Below are 22,778 nucleotides of genomic sequence, written 5' to 3'. Positions count from 1 at the left end.
TTAAACCAGAAATGCTAAGCAAATAGAGGCTAGTAACGATTATGCAAGTGTAGTAATGTAAATTGGCTAGTTGTCATTGTCTTTACTGGCTAAAGGAACCTGTTCCTTCAAAGAGATGCTTTTAAAAGAGGTAATGCATAAAAGATCTAATGTATTTTCATGTAATCTGAAAGCAGCCATTGTAGAACAGCAAGATAATAACAGTAGAATAAGTGCTTATAGCCTCTAGTTTGTATAGGTCAAGAACACATAACTATTAACTGTAGGCTCTTGTCTTGTCCAGGCAATGCTGTCATTTGTGAAGAAGGCTTTGTGCTGACTAACTAACCACAACCAAAATGAAGGGAATCACTAGAGAATGATGCTGACACTCCCACTCCCTTGTCTAACTTCCTTGTTAATGATGGGAAGTGCTTAAGCCTGGGAATTTCTAAACCAGCCTGATCCTGACAGCTCTTCCCCTCTGCATAAACCCCCACAATCCCCACCGTGTGCCTGCTCCATAATTAAAAGCAGTGCATGGAGCAGAGTGCCATTCTGTCTCTCTAACTCCTGTTCCTGAGTGTCTAGGCTGGCTGAGAGCCCCCCCCGTGACACCCATGCGTTCGTCCCAAACACGAGCACAGTTAGCTGCCACTCGGCACCCGGCTGGTGCCTGATTTAGCCTGGCACAAAAAGACACATTGTCAAACACATTTACAAGATGGCACATGGGTATGATTATTGGAGGCCTGCCAAGATAAGAGTCTGAAGTGGTGTGCCGGTTTGAGGGGCACTTTAGATGCAGGTTTAAGAAAGGAGTAATAAGAAGCAATGACCACCCTCAGGTTTAACTGAGCAATCGGCGAGTTTGTGATTGACCCAGGCAATGCCAGTCTCCTGGTGCAAGGGCTGAGCTCATTCTGCGCAAATTGTGAATTGGGAGTTGTGGTTAGCTATAATTTTGTAAAGTTACAGCTTCAGGCATTCCAGACACAGGTGGCAGTTCAAGGAGGAGGTGCAGTGTGTCAGCCCACTCAGGAAGCCCATTCCTCACAGCTTTCAGGCTAGTCATTTGAAGTGCTTTTGGAAAGCTCTGGTTTCATTCTATAAAATTTCTTCACATGCATTCAGCAACAAACAAAAGCTCCTCTTTTCTTCTTGTTCCCCTCAGAAAGCCCTGCTGATAGCCCTGATACATACTTACAACAACAATAGAAGAAGAAGAATGTGCATCCCAGAAGATGCTAGATAGACCTAGAGCTCTTTAATGTTCAGTCATAATGATATATTTCTTCAAAATCCCACCCATTATTAGTCTGCTAAACCTGACAGATAAGGACAAATACTAATGTTTAAAATAAACAACAGGCCCCTCTTTCAATTTTTATTTCATTGTTTTATTGTTTCTGCTGGAAAATAACTGACAATCAAACTAAGCATGTAAATAAATATATATTAGGAATTCAGCTCCATGCTGTAGGATCTCTATGAGATGGAGTGCATACCATATATGTGAAGGATTCTGTAAATTGATCTGATCCCACTATGAAGATGAACAATAATGCATGGGAAGCTATTTCTAATATGTAATTCTATTGAAAATATCAACAACAACAACAACAACAACAAAATCATCATTATCATTGTGATCATCATCATCTTCTTTTTCTTCCTCTGTCATTATCATCAGCAACAACAGCAAAAACATCTTTATTGCCAAGGTCATGTCATTTAACAACAGGACCACCCAGGACAGTACTCAAGGGGCGGGGTGGTTGCAAAGGGTAGGTTTAATTGGGTTTTGGAGGGAGTGCTAGGTAAGAGATGAGAGAGAGGTGGAAAACCAGCACATGCGGTGTTTGTCTTAGAAGACTAATCCAGTAAACACAATGCAACCAACATGTAAACACGTGCATAATCATGCACCATTGATTTAAAACCTCCCCAAAATGGTCTAATTCCTGTATGTTTGACCTGCTTCGTGTTTACACCCATCAGTGCCACGACTCATCCTCGATGGGTCGGACCTAGAAGTGGATAAACGCAATCAGAAGTAATGAGTCTCATATCGCACATCTATCCAGTGCTGTGGAGTGGATCAGTAGAGGCTGTAAACACCAGCCCTGGCTTCTGCAGCAGCAAATAAACAGGTCTGCCAAAACTACATCACCCCCCCACCCCCACACTCTTATTTCTACTCATATCAACACCCATCAATCTGAGAGCGCTCGATGGAGAAAAAGGAGAGGTCTGCTATTACTGCCAGGCAGACACTAGAAGAACGGGGGGGGGGAAGGAGCATACATTTATCCTAGCACTGCTCAAGGATTCTGTTGTTGTAGATGTTGATTTAGACACTCTTAAAGCCCCATGTCCCGTATCATGAAAAATATATGTGACAGGGAACAAATGGATAAATACACACACACACACACACACACACACACACTCAAGAACACACAGCGATATGTTCGCTCTAACCTTGTGGCATGTTAACCAGTAGCCCTACTGTCAGTGTCCTCTTTCCTCCAGAAGCCTTAAGCTTTGTTTGGTAAACTCTCATTACAAGGTCATTCCCGCAAAACAAAAGGGAATTCTAATTGCTTTCTTTTTGTCTTGGAATTAATTAGTCCTCCAAACCGACCTGTCTAGGCTGAATTGTCAAGCAGCTGGGGTGGCGATATTCCTAAAGTCTCACAGTTGCTCTTCAGGGCGTTTCATACGTCTCTCGTTCGTTTGCCCACTACATATTTGTCATGTCTCCTAAACAGATTGTTGCATATGCATTAATAGTTCAGATTTCAGAAGCCTCTTTATTTATTTTAAGCTAGGACTTCAACGAGGTTTAACACTGCCAAATTACTTTACTCCTTAGCAATGTGCATTTAGCAAAGCAATTATTTGTTAAGGAATTCCTTGGAGTGGCAGAGAAACCTCAGTAGCCTCTGTTATCCCTGATCCACTTTCTGTTTCTTCATAGTTGGTGAACACTTAACTCCCCTTGTTTACTGAAGCTTGTGTAAAAGCACCGATTTCAACCACCAAAGCGAAGCATGTATCTGACTGCTCTCATGGGGGCTTGGTTTAAAGAAAACTTTTAGAATAAAAAAATAATAATCTCAGGATTAGCAATCAAGGTTCAATTTCATGGTCAGTAAAGCAGAGGGAAGTGGAGAGGGAGTGTCACACATGGATAACAAGCCCCTCTAATCGCTGAATACTATAAGCAGTGTAAAGGTTAATGCAATTAAAGTGAGAAAGCGTCCTTCAACAATGAAGGTGCCTTTTCAAAAACAGCTAAATCCTTAATGGAGATTCCTTGGGAGTTAAACAACAGCAGCTGTTTATCTTGCACTTTTACTCATGCGCTACTCTCACTTTCTTTCTTTCCCTCCCAGCTGTGCATCCCTCTCTCCCCTTGACTGGAATCCCACAGCCATTCCGTGAAGCAGCCGAAAGTTAGGTCAGACACGGGCCCTTGTTCCGGCAAAGCCCGCTTTCTGGAATCGTCCACCCCGCCCACTTCACTCGCTAACCTTGCAGAGAGTGAGTAGCTCGGAATGGCACATGTGTACAGTATGCATCTGCCAGCCGTCTGCAGTGTCTTTGGACTCAGAACAATAGGCAGGGAAAGGGGGCGGAGGGGTGGGGGCTACGCAGGTCAGACAGGGTCGGCGGGAGAGGCCACAGGGGCGAAAGAGGGGATGCAAAATTACTGACATGTGGACTGCGTCCTACTGGCAAAGCTCCAGGGGGTATCAGAACATGTCAGAGAGATTAATGTCCTATGCAATGCACACCAAAATGATGAACACACACACACACACACACACACACACACACTAACATGCATTCACGCACACATGTAAACAATGTCTTCTTATGCAAAAGCTGTAGTAGAACTATCATGGCGAATGTTTGGGTCCATACGCTTAAGAAATACGTTTGTAATTGATCTGTTTAAAAGTTAAATACATGTCTAGATTTTGCACATTTTTTTCCAGAATGGCTGAATTTCTTTTTTTTTTTTTTTTTTCAAATGAAAAATGTGTCAAAGTGTCATTAGTGACAGTGCATGATTTATTATGCAAAAAATCAGGCTGCTTTCAACCAACTATTTCAGTATCAAAGTTTGATAGATGCAGGACTGATGCAGGGTTGATTAATATTTTCCAGCCAGATTTAGAATACAACTAATGTCACGTGTGAAGTTAATAAAGGAGTATTTAGCTGGCCACATTAATAACTTGACCAGTACTTGTCCATCCTACTGCAGAATATACATTCTCAGTTTGGAAACACATCATTAGCAGGGCTTTTCAACAAGCAATGTTAAAAATTCTGGCTAGTGGTTTTAGCAGATTACAACAATATCTGTTTTTGTTAACTGAAGTACTCCATGGCATTGAATGCATTAAGGTGGCTGACAAGAACCACAAATTGTTTGTGATTTGCTCTAGTCAAGGATTTGTGATATATTGGTGGTGATATTTTCTGCCTTCAATTTTACAGTTAGAACTCTAGATGAAAAAAAAAACAGTGAAAAACTATTTTTCCCCCCTTATTATAGCATCATCAGCATAAACAAGATGAAAACCATTAAACTTTGAAAGAGATGGTTTAAACATAAATGCATGCCTACCACTAATGTTGGAGAGGAGCATTCTTGGCTCCTGAATACTTTGATTCATTTTTTATTTGTGCTGGAGTATGACTGGAACTGCACTCGACACTGATGTAAATAAATTAACTTCATGAGCCAGAACATTGATTTGATTCCTGATGCTTTAGTTGAGAAACCAGATCAATGGCATGCTTTACAACTATAAGAGCAAGGCTATCACCCAGTTTCATGGCTGCAGAGGTGACTGCACCAGCGTACAGTTTCATACATCCATTGAGATCTGAAATGGTCTTGATAAGGCTTTTTTCTCCACTGCTCTCATATGTGCACTGATCCTGTGCACCTTGGCTGATAAACAAATAAACTTAATGCAATCAGCATATGAAAAAAAAAACACCTATCATCCCAAGACCAGGAGCAGCCAACTAAACGCTGTCTCACTCTGGAGCTTGTGCATGTCCCAGTTTTGGAAGGTATTTACTGTAGATATGATTGTAATTTCAGTAACTTCATATAAACTGGGTAACTATAAAAATAGTATCTATTAAACTTAGAAGTTTTCTACAATGTGTTTTAAACCACATGTTAATGTGCTAATTTGTGATTTGTTGATCTGCGAATCCATTATTTATTTATTTTGAACTATTTATAACCCTTAGTACCTATAACTCTGTGTTCCAGTTTCACACCTAATGTCAGATTTGTTTGGCCTAGTATAAAGTTGGATGTCACTAGTAATGCCCAGAGGATAGCTCAGTGTTGTAAGCCGGGCATGTTGCTGCTGTTCTTTTCATTGGTATCTGCAAATTTTCACCATTAATCCATGCGTTATCTGTGTTTACTGAAAGGTTGCTATGGTAACCTATGTGGACAAAGTATGTGGTTAAACAATATAATGGGTAGCAAATGACTCTGATTGTTTCATTCTGATGTGTATCGGATGTGTATCAGAATGTGCGCAGTAGATATTCTTCTAGCCAGCACACAACTCAGTTTTCATTCATAGTCAAACATGTTCATTGCTTCATAGGGGTGTGTCACATGCATTGATAGCCCTCCCTGCATGTGATCACTACTCCCATCCTTTTCATTTGCTGGTATTGATTGATGGGGCCATACATTTTAAAAGGCACCCCATTGATCCGTGCAGGAGAGTGTGCATACCTACAATTAATTTGTGGAAGAGAGTGGCTTTGTTCCTGGTGGATTTTACACTGATCACTATACATTCTAAAGGCCCATCAGTATTGGATTAGCTCGTTTTTTTGTTTTGTTGATTTGTGACAGGAGGTGATATGGGGTTATATAATCATTATTAGAAACATTTAGAATGGTTTATGCTTTGTTTTAATAGATAGACATTAATGGACTAACAGAATGGCAAAATCGAGTTAAACTTATATACAAATTGTGTTAGAAATTGTGTTGTGTATTTACCCAAAATACAAATGCACTTTCTCTGTAGCAGGAGCATAAAATGCTATGTCTTCCTATATGTCTCTATATGCAGTTACCCAGATCAAAATTACTCTGTCACTTTGGTGAGGAAATAGTTCAAGAGCATTCAGTTATCAACAAATATCCTGAAACAGAGATGGAGTTCACTGCTTGAAAGCTATTGATTTTTTTTTATGTCTTTTTTTCTTTTTTCTTTTTTCTTTGTTTCTGTGTGTTCAAGTTTCAAGTTCAAGTTTGGTTTATTTGTCACATACATAGTCATACACAGTACAACACGCAGTGAAATGTGTGTGTGTGTGTGTGTGTGTGTGTGTGTGTGTGTGTTTTGATAGAATATACTGAGTTGAGAACCAAAACATTTACTACAGGTTACAAGTAGTTTATGTTTCTGATTGTATGATACATAACGTGATAGGGAAATGGGGAAATGATGCTGTAGTATAGAGTGGCAGTAAATGTCTGAAGGTAATATCTAATAATACTTTTCATAATGCTACTTCGCACTGCCCATCAAACATGGGGACACATTTTTACAATTTGTTTTCACTGTTGCTTTTCAGTCAGACAAGAAAAAAAAAAAAAAAAAACTTGCCAAGGGTTGGCTAACACCAAAATAACTAAATGCTAATGCTTTTGGTAAATTTAGAACCCTTAGTGTGATGTTCATTACAGTGTTTAGGGTTTGTTTGTTGTTGTTTTTGTTTTTTTTTAGGTAAGAAAGATTTGCCTAAATAATGATTTGAGAGCATCATTTTCCTAAAGTATAGGTAAAAGTGTCATTATGGAAATGGTTTGCTCCGGCGGTGGCTGAAATACCTGAAGGTTGTGAGTGCTGATTAGTGCTGGCATTATAAGAATTATATAAAGTGACTGGGCTATGTCACTGTGCTCAAAGTAGACCCTTTGAGTTTTTCTTGACTTTCCCTGAATGATTTTACAAACATCTTACCAGTGTAACAGCCATATCAACTTATTGCAAACCCACAAACAAAACATGCACGTGTCAAAGCTATATTTAGTAGCAACATGACAAAGCATTTGACACGAAGTGCATTAGTGTACATGTAACTACCTTTTTTTTTTTAAGTGTCAAGCCAGAGTCATTACACACCAAATATAAAATTTTTGCGACATCTCCAACTGGCACTGATGTATGCTGCCAGTGTTGTTATGGCCTTTTAAACACAGCTGGGGCTGGCTGACTGGTTGCTGAAGGCTAGAGGTCCCTGGCCATCGAAAGCAGGGAAGGGGAGACTGGCTCTTGCTTTATGAGGACAGATAGGGTAATGAACAGGGCATGATGCGAAGAGGGCGTTTGATAAACTGGTCCGTCCAAATTATTGCATTGCTTGCAGAGTCTGGCCGAGAACTCTGGTCTCCCCCCGCTCCACCCTTTCCACTCCGTCTCCCTCCCTCTCCCCCACGAATCGATACTCACCTTTGCTGGGAAATATGACCATGGGAACAGACTACTAGAACAGTGTTCCCCAGCCCAGTCTTTGGGGACCCGTGTAAAGCCTGCATTTTTGTGAGATCTCAGTTCCCAGGATGGCTGTCCCAGATTGCTGGTGCTCCCGATTGCTTGGTCCAGGTGTGTTGGGAGCTGGGATAGAGTAAAAACCTGGACCCTTATGGGGCTCTCAAGGTCTGGGTTGGGAAACATTATGCAGGAATATCCATTCTGCAAGAGGCACCTCGGATAGCATATTATGCACAGCTTTAAAAGGAGACGGTGGTGTTCATTAAGTTTATGAACTGAACACTTTTGCTTTAGTTGAGATATGACATCTCTGATGGTGTGGAAGATAGTGTGCTTGTTAGAGGGTTGCACCCACCATTAACATACCTTAAGTCCTTAAAAATTCAATACCAAAAATACAATTTCCTAAGGAAATGAACCTATTCAATAATAGATGTCGGCCCAACAAAGTTAGAGCTGTTAGTGGGAAGAGGGAGTCAATAATCATCTCATTAGACATATGCAATAGTTTTAATGTGCTTGTCACTCAACATGTCTCTGGAATAATGAACCGCTCAGCTCTTAAACTAAACAGAAAAACTGACTCGTGGATTTACACAGGGGAAAAAAGCCCTGAATTCACTCATTAGCTTATTATTTCACCAGTACTTTGACTGGCCCAGGTCATGACATCTCACACTTGAATTGTCGAGGAGAGATGGAACGCATGTTTCCTTTCTAATTGGGACTCACAAGCAAGATGTTCCTAAGCTGCTTGCAACAGCTGCTCCAGCGAGATAGCCAAAAAAAAAAAAAAAAAAAAAAAAAGCCTGCGCAAGTTTCTACAAATGTGAATGTCTAAAGTTTCAAAGGAGGAGATATACGAGACCTTGAATAGGGTACATGCATCTCCAGTGAACGCTGATGCATTTTGGTAACTTTTTTTTCCCTCAACAATGGGGTTTGAAAGTGTGCCACACCACAATAAGGTAAAGCGTGGCAATATTTAGTCTCTCAGAGAAGATGTCAATTTCTCGCTGCTTCAAACAAGTTTTCATGAACAAACAGATGCTGAAGAGGGAGAGCTCACACAGTGAGCCAATGTGAGCCTGGGAGAGTTGAGAGCTTCAAACTAGGTCAGGGTGCATGCTGGGATAAAGAAGAGCGCCAAAGTCTGGAAGACAGAAGGGGGGGTTTAAAAAAAGGCACAGAGCACAGTGATGGCGTTAAAGTCTATCCCACGGGGGAGCTGGTGAACCATCGTCAGTGGGGACACCGGGGTGGGGGACACAGGGGCGGGGGACACTGGGGCGGGGGACACTGGGGCGTGGAACACAGGGGCGGGGGACACAGGGATGGGGGACACAGGGGCGGGGGACACAGGGGTGGGGGACACTGTGACAGGTGTATCTGGTAATGGAGCAAAGCCGCAAAAGCTCTCGTCCCGCTCCACTCTTCTTCCCTGGCTTTACCCTGCGCACCAGCGTCCACACAAAGGTGGGGGCACAAAGAAGACGGCCCTTCATCCTTCAGCTACTTAGTCCCCAACTCCCTGCCCCCAAGAAAAGCCTACTGCCCGTAGGGAGACACTCTCCTGGGACTCTGGGCCCCTATACGCAAAAGCCCAAAGCAGCCACCTGGCTCTCAGGCATCCTATAATACTGTACAAGGCAAGCATGTTTCAGCATTAGATGCAAATCAACACCAGCCACATCTCTACACTCCACAAATGCAAATTACATTTTAAGTTAAAACTTTTGTGCCAGCTGCAAAGTGTCTTTGGACTTGCAGCAGCCTGTAATCAACCGAAAACAGTGGCAGACTCTCACATAATAAAGAAAGAAGTTCGCCAGTTGAAATTGCTGTTTGCAGTCAGCCAAGAGAATCTGTTTTACATGCAAATGTTCTGTGTGCCTAAGCGTGGTTGGATGTGAGAAGTAATTATTAATAATGACCGAGATGAATATTCCGGGGCAGCAAGTGGGAAGTGACAAGTGAGATTGCAAAGAAGTGGAGGAGAACATTTTTCTACAAGCTTAAATACTTCATCACTTCGCTCACGTACCTCATTGAAGAGTCTGCACCATTCTGTGGAAATGCAGTCTTGACTCAGAATAAAAATTGACTCAGAGGATTACAGGGTTTACAAAATACATTTGTTGTACATTTGCCACGTATTTCTCAAGTCCTGACAAATCTCTAAAAGAAACAATTTTATTTATTAAACACAATTATCAAACCACTCAGTTTTGGTCAGATAGTCCGCCTTACTCAGTATCCAAATCTTGTTTTGAGGATTATCGAGAATTTTCATCCTCAGACTTCAGAAATAAAAATCAAAGTACCCTCTTCTGCTGGCCCATCACGTAAGTACAATGAGTTGCAGTGGCGTGACATCACCAAACTTCTTGCAAGTCCCTTACACACGAGCCCTTCATTTTAATCCAGGCTCTCATAAACCTCGGCACATGCATACAAGAAGGTCCCCTTCCTAAGCGGTCACATCGAGAGATTTAAAAGGCACCCTCACGACTATGGATCCCTTAAACACTGTAAATTTGTGCTCTGCCTTCGAGAGAGAGCAGACCCTGTGCTGGAATGTATAATGGCTTATCGGTCGCCCCCAGCCCACTTTCAATCTGCAAATCTCCACTCCCTCACCCACGTCCCCCAAGGCTTCACATAAGCAGGCTTTGTGCTGCATTGCAACCTGCTCGGAGTAGATGTAGGAGGTTAGCGACCAGGTACACAGAGAGAGAGAGAGAGAGAGAGAGAAAGCGAGTGCGAGAATGACAGGAGGGGGAGGGGGTGGGGGTTGTGGAGAGACAGCAAGAGAGAGAGAATGTGGGAAAATGAAAGAGAGTGAGAGAAAGAGAGAGAGAGTGCGAGACAGAGAGAATAGAAATAAAGTGGCAAAGAGTCGCGAGATGGAGACGACAGGGAGATGGAGAAGTGCTTTCTTTTTCTGCGACAAATCAAATCAGTGTCTCTGGGGAGGCGAGGCGAGAAGTCAGGGCTTTGATCAGTGGCCAGAGTTTTGTTTCTATGTTTTGACATGACTGTCCCCCCACAAGCCAGCAGTGTTTTGACAGGGGTAATTCTGTCAGGACTAAAGGGCTGCACTGATTTGAACAGAGAAGCACTCTGAAAGTATCTGATTGATTGGTTTCACTGAAGGACTGACTTTTCAATTTAGAGCTGAATATCTTTTGGTATATGTTTAAAAAGCAGCTGTTATCTTTACATGTTCAGCTGTTAACTACACAAATGGCCAATGGGGAAAATCATTGCTAAATTAAACCAGCACGACTTAACCTTCTACAAGCTGTTTTTCTAGATCAAATTAAATGTATCAGGTAGTGTGAATTTGCAAGTAAATGGAATACCAAAGGTTTGACTCATAACCCATTATGCATAACTTTCCAGTCAACTTGAAATGTTTTCGTGCAAAGTTTCCATTTACATTTTCCACTTTAACTGAAGAATGATCAAAAGATGGAATGTCAGAGAAACTACATATCCTAAAGGTACAGGAACATTTTTTCATTTCGCCAGGAAGACATCTACTACTGAGCCATGGCTAATCACATCCCTGACGCTGTGGCAAGCAGCAATACAAGGTAACCTGTGTGCTTTTGTTTTCCTCAATATCGTGAAAAACACTTTCTTCCCAACTTATGAAGTCCCATTACTCTCAACACAATGTAACTATAATGTCATACCTACCACCACAAGGTAAAGCTAATTTTTCTTAAGATTTCATATCTCAGTAAGGTTAGGTGTAATTTCATTGAAGGCAAAAAACATAAACATTTTTTAAAATCCCATGAACTGTATTACTGTATATAAAACAAAATACTTTATATTTCTCACATCTCCTACAGCATTAATTATACATATAATAATTGGTGAATAATTGGGTTTAAAAAAACAAAACAAACAAAGTTGTGATATAGTATACCAGTTTAATTTCATGACAGGGCTATTTTTATGACCCCAAATGCTAACATCAGCACAGGCATATTTCAAGTTTATCAGCAGAGTAAGTCATCAGAGCTCACACCACTGAAAGGGGGTAGAGAATGGCCAGCACTAAGTGCTCTCCTAGCTGGTGTAAAACCAAGGAGAAATTTGATTTGCCATTTATTACAGATATTAACCAAGTTCTCTGTAAATAATGTTTACGGCATGGTGGCTTTTAATGCTGGGGATCTGAAAGGATGTCCTCGATCACGTGCATGCTCGGAAAAAGGAAAGCTCACTTGCGCCTTTCCAAACTCCAAGGTCATTTTTGCCACCCAAACATCATCTCTGTCTGGGTCCACCAGGAGGCTGAGGCTTTGATTGGCAGCTGTTCAAGCCAATCATCTCTGTCTAATTTCCCCTTGTCATCCATATCCGAGCAGCAAAGGAAAGTGCGGTCGTTGACAGCGGCACCTGGGATGTGCTGACGTCTTCATTTCTCCCCATAGTGGAGTTATGTAAATGACACTGCTGCCAATATCAAAACGTGATTAAATTTATATACATGTATTTTGTAACAAAGAGGAAAAAAAGAGAACCTAGTGATTCTCATTTTCTCATTTCAAGTGAGCAGTGCAAGGCATTGAGGGGAGTGGCAGATCAGATAAAAGATAATCAAGGACAATTTTGAACGAAAACAGAAAGATGGGGGGTTGGGGCATGGTGGATAATATAATCCAATTAAGAGTCTCCCAAGAGGAGAGGCGGCCAAGGATGTTAAGGCTACAGAGCTGGTCATTAAGCATTAATGACGTTTCTGAAATCTGATTAGTTGTCCGAGAGGGCTGCTGCTTCCGGTGCTTTTCAATCTCCCAACTTCGAGGAGTCATCGGTCTCGCCGGAGCAGATCTATCAGGGGCTTTATGACAGAGACTCTATCATGTTCTTGAGCTGTGGAGAGGACACCTGCAGAATGTTATCAGAGCCCAGTAATCTGCTCCACTGCCTTTCAACCCTATAGAGGTCACAGTGATCATGCACAGATGGCGCAGAGCTTTTGCTGTTGTTATGGGGCTTTCTTTGTTGCTGAGGAACTTTTGCCGGCAGCTGCTGTCACAGTAGGGACCGAATGCTGTTCTCATGTAAGTGAGTGCATGTATTTGGTCATAGTTTCAGAACCTTCTTTGTTGATTTATAGCAGAGGTGGCAAGATGTCATTTTCTCTGAGGACCTCACAGAAAGCGCCGAGAGTTATTGCCGTGCGTGTCGAAGACAGTCGACTGATCACAAAGACAACTGGGGCCTGTAACAGATAAGGAGGAGACTGTTCATGTTTAATTCAGCTTCAGTAGTTTCACTCTTAAATTCAGGCAGAAGAGCAATCCATATTACGCCTTTCCACCATTTCCAGATGCTTTCGCTTCTCAAAGCTCAAAATAGTCATCTCGACTGCTAATGTTTTACCCATTTAATGTGTGGTAGGGGACATGAAGGGGTGTGGGTTCTATTAGCCAAGTTATGTATGAGTTCAGTATAGGACCCCTTGGTCATATTTACATTTTAATTGCATGCAAAAGGCTCATGTGCAAAAGTTTAATGAGATGGTAATAAGATGAGTAGGAGATGTGAGCAGAGAAATTCCACATAACCTTGGGTGGTATATCAAGAAAACACTGTTACCGCAAGGACTTCTTTGATTTTAATCTAAATTTCAAATAATGTCAATGACCATGTCTAGGGGGCTGACATTGATATTTCTGTTGAAAGTCATTCATACACAATAAAATGTAATTTCTCTTTATGAAAGATATAGAAATCTGAAAGTGTCTGTAATTCTTTTTGAATTGTAAAGTAGAAATTCGAAACTGTCCTTTCGTGACAACTACACAACAGGACCACAAAGCACTTAAGCCAAAATGTATTAAAACAGAAGCCAGAGGTGAGACTGCAAAAATCAAACGCTGCAAATCATGGCAATATGGCGCTCTCCCAAACAGCTGGCGCGTTTACACCCTTAAGCTCAGCGGGCCTCAAGAGTTGACACTGCGCACAATTTGATCCAATTAAAGAAAAAACATTAATGGCATTAAGAGCCTTCAAGACTCTAAAAAGGAAGGCTGGTCAAGCCGGGCTAATTTGCTCCCGATTCTACATCGATGGCGTTTAGTAAGCTGCACCCTGACTGAAGGCGCCCTGACTGAAGGCTTTCGTTGGGAGGCGAGAGCGTGCGATGAAGCCTCCGCTGAAGGCAAGCTATTCTTGGACAGTGGAGTTAGCGCGGGCGAGAACGGGAGGCGAGGTGCAGATAACTGAGTGGCACACAGCTCAGATGGCCTGGACTATATATTTGATTAACTTGTAAGCATGATAACAGGGGCAAGTTTGTTGCCTGAAAACGATCATTAGTGAGCACTCGTGAATTGAAAGAGCACAGGCAGGTAACGTGTGCATTAAGTTAAGTGCTTTTTCTTCTTTTTCTTCTTTTTCTTCTTCTTCTTCTTCTTCTTCTTCTTCTTCTTCTTCTTCTTCTTCTTCTTCTTCTTCTTCTTCTTCTTCTTCTTCTTCTTCTTCTTCTTCTTTTTTTAAAAAACTAAACCTCTATTGATATATACCCTATTGGCAATGAGTAGATGTTCTCTCACTGCCACTGTATGCAAGGTCTCCAGAATATTTTTTAATTCCTAACTTTTTTGTACATTTATTCTTTACTGTGAAAGACTCTGTCCAAGTCTCCATTTGCAATTGGTTTTGGCACTGCTTCTCAAACTATAATTATAACTATAATTCTTCCGATTCATGCCCACATCAGTGTCTGCTTGTTGTCAAGTGACCCATGTAGTCCTGCATTTTTTTAAATACATGTAAGCAGGATAATTACATTGCAGTCATGGCAGTGATGTTCCCTCAGTACTTTGAATAACTGTATACTTTACAGTCTTTCACTGTGTTCAAATTGTTCAGCTTTGTGCATCACTTTAAAAGCTTATTTGGAAATATAAACAGTTGGGCTCAAAGTCAAAAGTTCATAAAAATTGACACAAGCCAAGTCATGGAAAAACTGCAAACAGTCCAGGTTAGTGTTTGTGACAGTTTTTTTTTTTTTATATACAAGGCAAGGCAGAACCAAATTGTGAAGATGAACAAAGATTTGTGTCCTAAGTCACTGTCTAGCCATAAAAGAGTCACTGGTTGAAGAACTGGGAGACAATGAAACATAACCAGAATACATATCAAAAACAGAATGGGAAAGAGCATGAAACACTGAGAGAATAGCATGAAACAAATCACTCGAAACCTACAACCCGAAACCAGAAATGACAATTATACATGAAAATCAAGAAAGCTGACATAGGGTGTACAACAACAAAACTCCAACAATGACAACAACAACGGGAGCACACTGTATAAATAAACATGTAAATCAAGAGAAATGACAAATCTGAGACCAGTACTGGGGAGAGACAAGAGACAAGGGTGGATAAAGAAACCAAAACAAAACCATGTGGTGACATCGCCATGGGATCCAGACAGAAAATGGAAAGAACATGGGAACCTTGTCACCCAAGAGGGAAACAGTGAAAGTACAACCTTCCACATAACATTTCTGCATAAAAATTCAGCAAATTGTATTGCAACATGTTATTAATATTTTCTGTATTTAGTGTACATTTTATATGGGTCTTCAAGATATAATAAGATGTTCCTTGAATGGCTCTTATTTCTAGTACTAATAGTGTAACAAAGCAATGGCTGCTTTTAGAGACAGTCTATGTTTTTACCCACTGAACCATTAATACTTTAGCTATTGATTTACCCCCCCCAAAAAAAGCACACACACACACACACACACACACACACACACACACACACTTTTCTGAGTCACAGAGGCATCTGTAGGAAGTTCCCTCACGCTAAGGGAACTTGCTGTAGCAAAGCAAAAGCACAGATCTGCAACCCAGTCAGGCCTCGAAGGTCCTGAAGTGTAGTTTCTGTTTGTGTGTGTGTGTGAGTAAACAACCTAAGTAAAGATTGAAATGTCTACTGAAAAGTAAAAGGTTCCTGAGGTCTCAAGTATGAGTATAAGGTTGCCAAGGAGTGGGAGAAAAGGCTCCCTTACCTTCCTATTATGAATCTTTTTTTTTTTTAAAGGTGATTTTAAAAGAAAAACAGTTTGATGTGTTGTGACATTCATATTGCAAGACTTAGCCCAAAACAAGGATCAGTCCATAGGTTGTGCCAATGAGAAGATCCAGAAAAAAATGGTTATTATCGCTGCCTTAACAAAATATTCCACCACACACTGGCAGTGTGAGTATAAAGCCTAAAAATAGCGTTCAGCATAGATGGGCTCTGTGGCGTTATAACTCTTGAAGATCCTGTTGCAGGACCCATGGTGAATATTTTTGCAACCATGGACATGGCAGCCGCCTCCCCGTGTACCGTACGCAGAGCCGGCTGATGTTAATTAAGGATAATCAGGGGTGAGGGTGGATATCTTGGTGGATGTGCTAGCAAAGACAGCAGAAAGTTTTCCCCACACCTCACTCCTCTCGGCCACCCGCTCCTGGCTTCACTCACTCCTGTCAAGTCGCTGTTGCGCCCGGAGCCTCCGTAAGCCACCAGCCGTTCCGCATGGCTGCGGGGCAAAGCAGCTGTCAACCTCTCCCTCTCTCCCCCTTTCTCTCTCCACTTCTCTCTCTGCCTCTCCCTCTCTCTTGACCTCACTCTACCCGGTCACATGCTTCCCTTCTTTAATCCTCAGCCTCCCTTTCCCCCTGGATCAAACGCAGTCCTTGGAAGTTTGATTGCGAGAGCAGGGGCTTACCCTGCTCCTTTATCAGTGTGCACATGCACGCAGCCTGTTTTTAGCTGCACGCGTAGTGACCTGAAGGGTACAAACCACCTCATCCTACCTGTCGCAAATACTCACTCCACATGCTGGCAGACAACCACATAGCTCCTGGCCCAAATGTTGTCCCAGTGCAAACTTTTGTTTGCCTCTTGCCGGATTAAATCCAGATTAGTGATCTAATAGCACTGATCTCTTCTAATTCTCATCAATCCTCTCATTTACAGCACTGAGAACAAAGTGCCCCCCCCCCAAAAAAAACCTTCGATGAGCAATCGTCCATAATTCAAGTGTGGCCATTTAGCAGTTTAGCTCAGTCTCATCTCACTCTCGCCTTAAACCATTAGGTACTCCACTGCTGCTGCTCCTGACATGTTCTGCAATCAGCAAGGCATTCATTTGGAGTCCAAGAGCAAAGTTTCTCCTTTGCACACTCCTGCTAATTAATGTTTGCCTCAGGATGACAGAACCATGTTGCGTTAGTTTTTTGCATAAGCCGCATGAAGAGCGAGACAGAGAAATATAAGGTGAGAGACAGAGAGATCGCGGGAGAGAAAGAGAGAGTAAAAGTGTGAGCAAGAGAGGGAGACAGAGAGAGAGGGAGAGAAAGACGGAGACGGAGGAATAGAGGAAAGGATCCTGACAGTGAATGTGGAGTTCTTTTCTTCTTGTGGCAATCGGTGAGTCAGCAAGTGAACGGAGGTACTGGGGCGAGGGCAATTAGCAAGGAGGCTCTGGTGCCAGGGCCACCCTTTGAGAGGAGCAGAGGTCAGCAAAGCAGCCCTCCGGACCAGAGCCTGGTCCACAAGTGTCTCCTCTCCACGACAAATACGAAACTGTGCGCGGCCCTCCCGGACTGCAATTTGGAGCGTTCCATGGCTTGAGCTCACTCGTGTTCACTAACGGACATATGTGAGAGTGTGAGCTAAAGAAGGAACTCAGCTGACGGGAGCTAGGAGTGAGGGGGTGGCTCTGATGCGCTTAGCAGTGAGGCATGCTGGAGTTGCACAGGCAGGCAAATGCTCTGAATAGCTCAGGTGAAACTAATGTTGAACACCTTGCCTACACATTACTCGAGGAATCCCTGCAATGGCCAGCTACAGCAAGCAAAGGAGAAAATGGCACGTAAGATGCCAATATAGCGCAGCCCTATTTTGTACTGCTGTTACAGTGCTGCAGTGTTGCTGACTCTTTTACAAATACGGCGATGCCAGACATGTTTACAGATTTATCAATTACTTGCCTGGCCCCTGCCACTTCGGCAGTTGCATGGGGCAACAGAATCCCGTTACTGTTCCTCCAATCCTGTTTTTTCTAAACGGAGTGAATGAACACTATCATTCAAACGCTTCTCAGTTCCCTTACAGGTTCACACCCCAGCTCCCCACTTCTCCGCAACCTCACCACCCTTTTGTGGATCCTGCCAACAAGCCTTGACCCAGCATTGTTTTCATTTTCTTGATTTCCAGCACTAGATGGCACCTCTAGGCTGTGTGAGCTATTGCTAGATTAATAAGGTTGAACCCTGAGATGACAAGGGCATTGATTAATATGGCAGGTCTTGCTATCACTGTGTTCCTTTGAGAAGATAATTTCTCTCTGCCAGGGAACAGGCAGATGCATTGGCAGAGGGGCAAATACATCAGTCTGCCTGTCTGATATCCGCTGCTGAACCACTACGTGGATGATGCGAGTTGGCAAAGGGAATGATTCGCAAATGTATCAGTTCTGTAGTGTATTTGTGTTTTTGTTTCTCAGCAGCCATGTCTGAAATTCCTGTCCCGTGCTCTTCGGGAAGCAGCAAGCTTTCAGCCTGTGCATGGAAGTCTCCAGGCCTTCAGGCTCTGGCCCACAGCGCGTCTTGAGTAATGACTCACATTCTGATTAATGGCAGGGCTAGCAATCTTCCATTGCAGGCCACTCAAACCTGCTCCTCCCCATCGCCCCCACCAAAGGACACATTCTCCATATCCACCCCCTTCCCTTTCCACATATTTTAGTACAAGCGCGGCATTACACGCGTGAAGGGACGGACATTCCGTTGGGACGGGGGAACTCACGTAATGACTCTGCCGACAGATTGCTGGGCAGCCTGCTCTGGGATTACAAGTGTTCCACAGACCCGGAGGGTGGCCCGCTCACTGCCGCAGCCTAGGGAAAATTGAAGAGAACGCCGAAGACATTGCTCTTCCCATCAGTGAACCTACATTACAGTGTAGGAATGAAGTGTCAGTGTCAGTCCTCGGTGCTGCACCTTTTTTGTGTGTTCCCCTGTTCTTACACCTTTGATTCATCTCACACAGGGCATGTTAATTAGCCGATTAGCTGAATCAGGGGTTTTACAACAAGAATAAATGCACAGAGCAGTGGAGTCCCCAGGACTGGAACTGAGTATTACTGCTTTATAATATCACACACTGCAGCTTTTTATCACATCAATTTGCTCATATTTTCTTGCTAAGGTTATATATTTCTTTAGAGATTGTATGTGTGTGTGTGTGTGTGTGTGTGTGTGTGTGTGTGTGTGTGTGTGTGTGTGTGCGCGCACATGTGTGCGTGTGTGTTTTGTGTCATCAGTAACTGGCATATCAAAGGGATGTGACCTTAAGACATTTTACACTGTTTTTCCCGGTGAAGGGAAGAATAATGAATTTGCAGGCCCAGAGAGAATAGCTTGGACAACTCAGAAAATTGGGTTATACAGTATATTCAAGTGCTAACAAACAAACAAACAAAAAGCATTTTTTGAGTTGCTGCAATAAGCCTGTCATGACAGAGAGTTTTTGTAAGCTTTATTTTACCAAGGTAGATTTACTGAGGTAGCCTGGGGTATAATGGAAGTACTCAGTAGGAAGAGAATTTAGAACTGAAGCCCTATTTAGTAGTTAAAACTGCTGCAGTACCTATCACCAAGTACAAATGTTAATATATGCTTGTGCATGTGCATGTGTGGGTGCGTGTTTGTGTGTGTAAGAGAGAGAATATGAAATTCTGTTATTTTTGCATTAAAAAGCCTTTTAAAGGCTTGCCAGTGAAATGTTCTACAGAGTAAATTGTGTAATTTTAATAAAAATCCTAATAGGCAACATTTTATTGAATGTTGAGGTTCCATTAGAGCTGTCTCCTCTCAGATCAGAGACTTACTGATTAGTGTTTTCGCAAGCATTCTTTCGAATCTTGACTATAGTCCTAAGACTATATTCTCTCATTTAAAGTTTACATTTTATATATATATATATATATATATATATATATATAAATATAAAATTTTAAATAAATGTAAAATTATATTTGATTGATTTCTTTATTTTTTGACAGGCTATGCTTTTATCAACTTTTAATTGCCCTGGTTGGTGTTGTTTCCAATCCAGACTCAGAGGTCTGAAAGCCAGTGCACTATGCTGAATGCTTCTGCTACTGTCAGGGTCACTGCCACCTTGGCCCACACTGAGCCAGGCTTCCATTAGTACCTGGTGAATATGAGATTAGCAACTTGGTGCGACACATATTGCATTATGGGCCTGCGTGGCATCATTCAGAGCACTGAGACGTGTGTTGGTCAGGTGACGTACTAATCGAGATTGCGCTAAACATCAATGCCCAAAATTCCCTACGGGGCCAGCTTGGCGCCAGTCGTCTTCTGACACTTTTAAATGATTTTCTGACACGTTTAACTGGACCAGTAGAGGTGATATATCCAACAGCAGTGGTTTTGGGAAACTGAAATGGCTTGTGAAAGAAATAACTTTCAGTAATTCGTATCGCTTGTCTTAAGCTCTGCTGCTACTATTTCAATTTCACTATATACCATCACTAACTTCATTTGTGTTTTTCTATCATTCACTCAATTCTATCATTCACTCAATTTTCTCATGAAGGGCCAGATTTCAGGTCACAGCAGGTACCCTGAAAATTAGACCAAAGTACAAGCCAGCAGCCAATTTGTTTTTCGGCCACATAACAAGCCCATTAGATGTTAGATGATGATCATCACGATGGACTGAGACCAGCAATAGTAGCAACATGTTCCTCACGTTCCCCTGCTTAAGTAGTCAAGCTCCCACACCTCTCCCCTAAGTAATGTTCCGCCGCTTAATGTAAAGCACCTTCATGGGTCATTTCTTTGTATAATAGCTTTTCATGAACATTATCGATTTGAGAAGAAAGAAAATGCTCTCAACTGTGCAATAGCTGTTTTAGGTTTGCACAGAAAAAGCAAGCAGAGACAACTATAGAACCAAGACTGGAAAATAAACATGCTCTTTTAAAGTTCTCTGGACCCTTTGTTATTGGTTATTTGCAGTTTGCAGGCTAAGCCAATACAGCACTGAGAACAGCATTTAGGGATTTTTATAAGATGTGGTGCTTCCTGAATTCAGAGTCACCAAAAAAGTTACATCAAAGAAGTACCCTTTTATTACATCCAGACAGTGCATTTTTAGGGGTGTAAACCCTCTTTGATTTGGATGATCAATCATTCGCAATCTGGAGCCTTGTTTGAACACTAGTTCAAAAACAAACTAGCCAGACCTTTCCAGTTTTGACTCTAAACAATCTCCCTCCCTCTCCACCTTTCCCCCATTTCTTCCCAGTCTTGCTTAACGTGATCCTTTCAAAAAATGAACTCAAACGTGATACACGTGTCAATTAAGGAAGAAGAAAGGCACAAACCGACCCCAGACAAAATACGGCCATGCTCAGCAGCAGGAGCGCAGTCGTCCCTTACGCACAATGTCATATCGCCCACAAATCTTTGTCTATGTCTGCCCCATTGTGGAAGCCTATCTCACTAACAGTCTCCTTTGCGCGGTAGTCTGTTACGCGCACTCTCATAAGGCCACATGGCTTATCGGTCTAGCTCCTCTATGTACGCCTCTGAATATCCCACCTCTCCTGCTGCCCATTGATACTGCAATCAATGTGATCAGTCAGCTACCACTGCTTCCATTACCCCTACATTGTCGAATATTAGATGTTCCACTGTTTATCAGTCCAATAATTAAATTATTTGGTTTAGTCTAATATTTTTCTGAGATAATTCATTTCGTATCATTGAATAATAGTCGCAGAGCATCAGCTAGTATCATAATCACAACACCACAGTAACAAGTAGGGTAAAATACAAAAATAAATTAAAAAATTGCCAATTGAATGTGTAAACAAAATCATACAAGCGGTTCAGATCTATTACAGTTATAACGTCAACTTTCTTGCGCTGAATGGAGGAGAAACACTCTTTATGTCGCTTGACTTTTAGAGACCTGGTGTGTAGCATGAGTCTGACATACAATAATTTACTCGGTGTAAAAATGCAATTTCACTTTCTCAAGATCGCAAGAATTGTCCAATGGAAAGATATGATCTTGTACAGAATTACATACATTTGGGAGATTTTTCATTTGTAAATCATTTTAGCCTTTAAGTAATGCGAAAAGGCTCAGTGATATGTTTCGACTACCACTGCAATGTTTTAAGACGAAACTTAAACTACACATTCTCTCTGGTATTTTAAACGCGCACAACAGTCCTTCGAAAGTGACAAGTAACCCGAGTCCCTGTCATTTACGCCGAACACCAAAACTGAAAAAAAAAATAAATAAAAATATATATATATATATATATTGGTTATGGACTGTAAGTAGTATTCGACACGAGAAAAAAAGCAGTGTTGCAGCTCATCCATCATTCACGTTGCAAGGCGGACGTCGCGATACAACAGTGCGGTTATTGTCTTTCTCAGGCATCTCACTTAATCTCTATGTCCATATGGTCTACAAAAGCTCTGCGTCTCGGAATAAAGCAAATGAGGCGCAGATGATTACCACAGCGCTTCCCCTGAGTTAAACCTTACATAGTCTATCAGAGAGAAACTAAAAATGTTTGGAATTTTCTTACAGGCACTAGTCTACCACGTAATAAAACCAATCTGGGGGCATTTTCGTATATAAAATAGTCAACAGAAGCAATGGAAACTTACAAGGACAGGCTTTCAAAATCACACAAGCCTCAAAAGCTAAAGGTTGCGCCAGACAATCAAAAGAAGACGTGCATATGTATGTTAATCTTGTTGCTACTGTTAATGTTTTTCATGTTATCCATTTCATGCTTACTTTTCTACCCCTTTCCCAGTGTATTTGTACATCTTAGTACATTTTAATAAAAGTACAACTGGGGGGACATAAAGGTAGAGCTACTAGTCGTTATTTCCTAGCTTACTTGGTGTAGCACATCTAACAAGAGAATAGCCGAAGAGAATTCGGCATATTGCATGCATTTTTCACGTTGTTCTTTGGACAACATCTAAAGCTCAATAAAGGAAAACGGAGGAGACAAGCATTCCGTATGCTACGTGGCATGCGATTAGGCATAGCACTACTGTTACATGATATCGGCTATTGCTAAGCGATTCCCCGAAGTGTTTCAGCACCGCCACAAAGGACAGC

The 22,778-nt window shown here is 41.9% G+C and overlaps 1 protein-coding gene across 1 annotated transcript in view; it reads right to left on the bottom strand.

Annotated features, from left to right (window-relative positions):
• The window catches only part of tmem8b (transmembrane protein 8B), a 96,660-nt gene that overhangs the window by 73,664 nt on the left and 218 nt on the right, over window positions 1–22,778 (bottom strand). The window lies entirely within an intron of this gene.

Source organism: Electrophorus electricus, chromosome 9, assembly GCF_013358815.1.
Source record: "Electrophorus electricus isolate fEleEle1 chromosome 9, fEleEle1.pri, whole genome shotgun sequence".
In the NCBI taxonomy this organism is placed as follows: Eukaryota; Metazoa; Chordata; class Actinopteri; order Gymnotiformes; family Gymnotidae; genus Electrophorus; species Electrophorus electricus.
The sequence above is the reverse complement of the archived record's forward strand: the minus strand, read 5'-3'. Positions and strand labels throughout refer to the sequence as shown.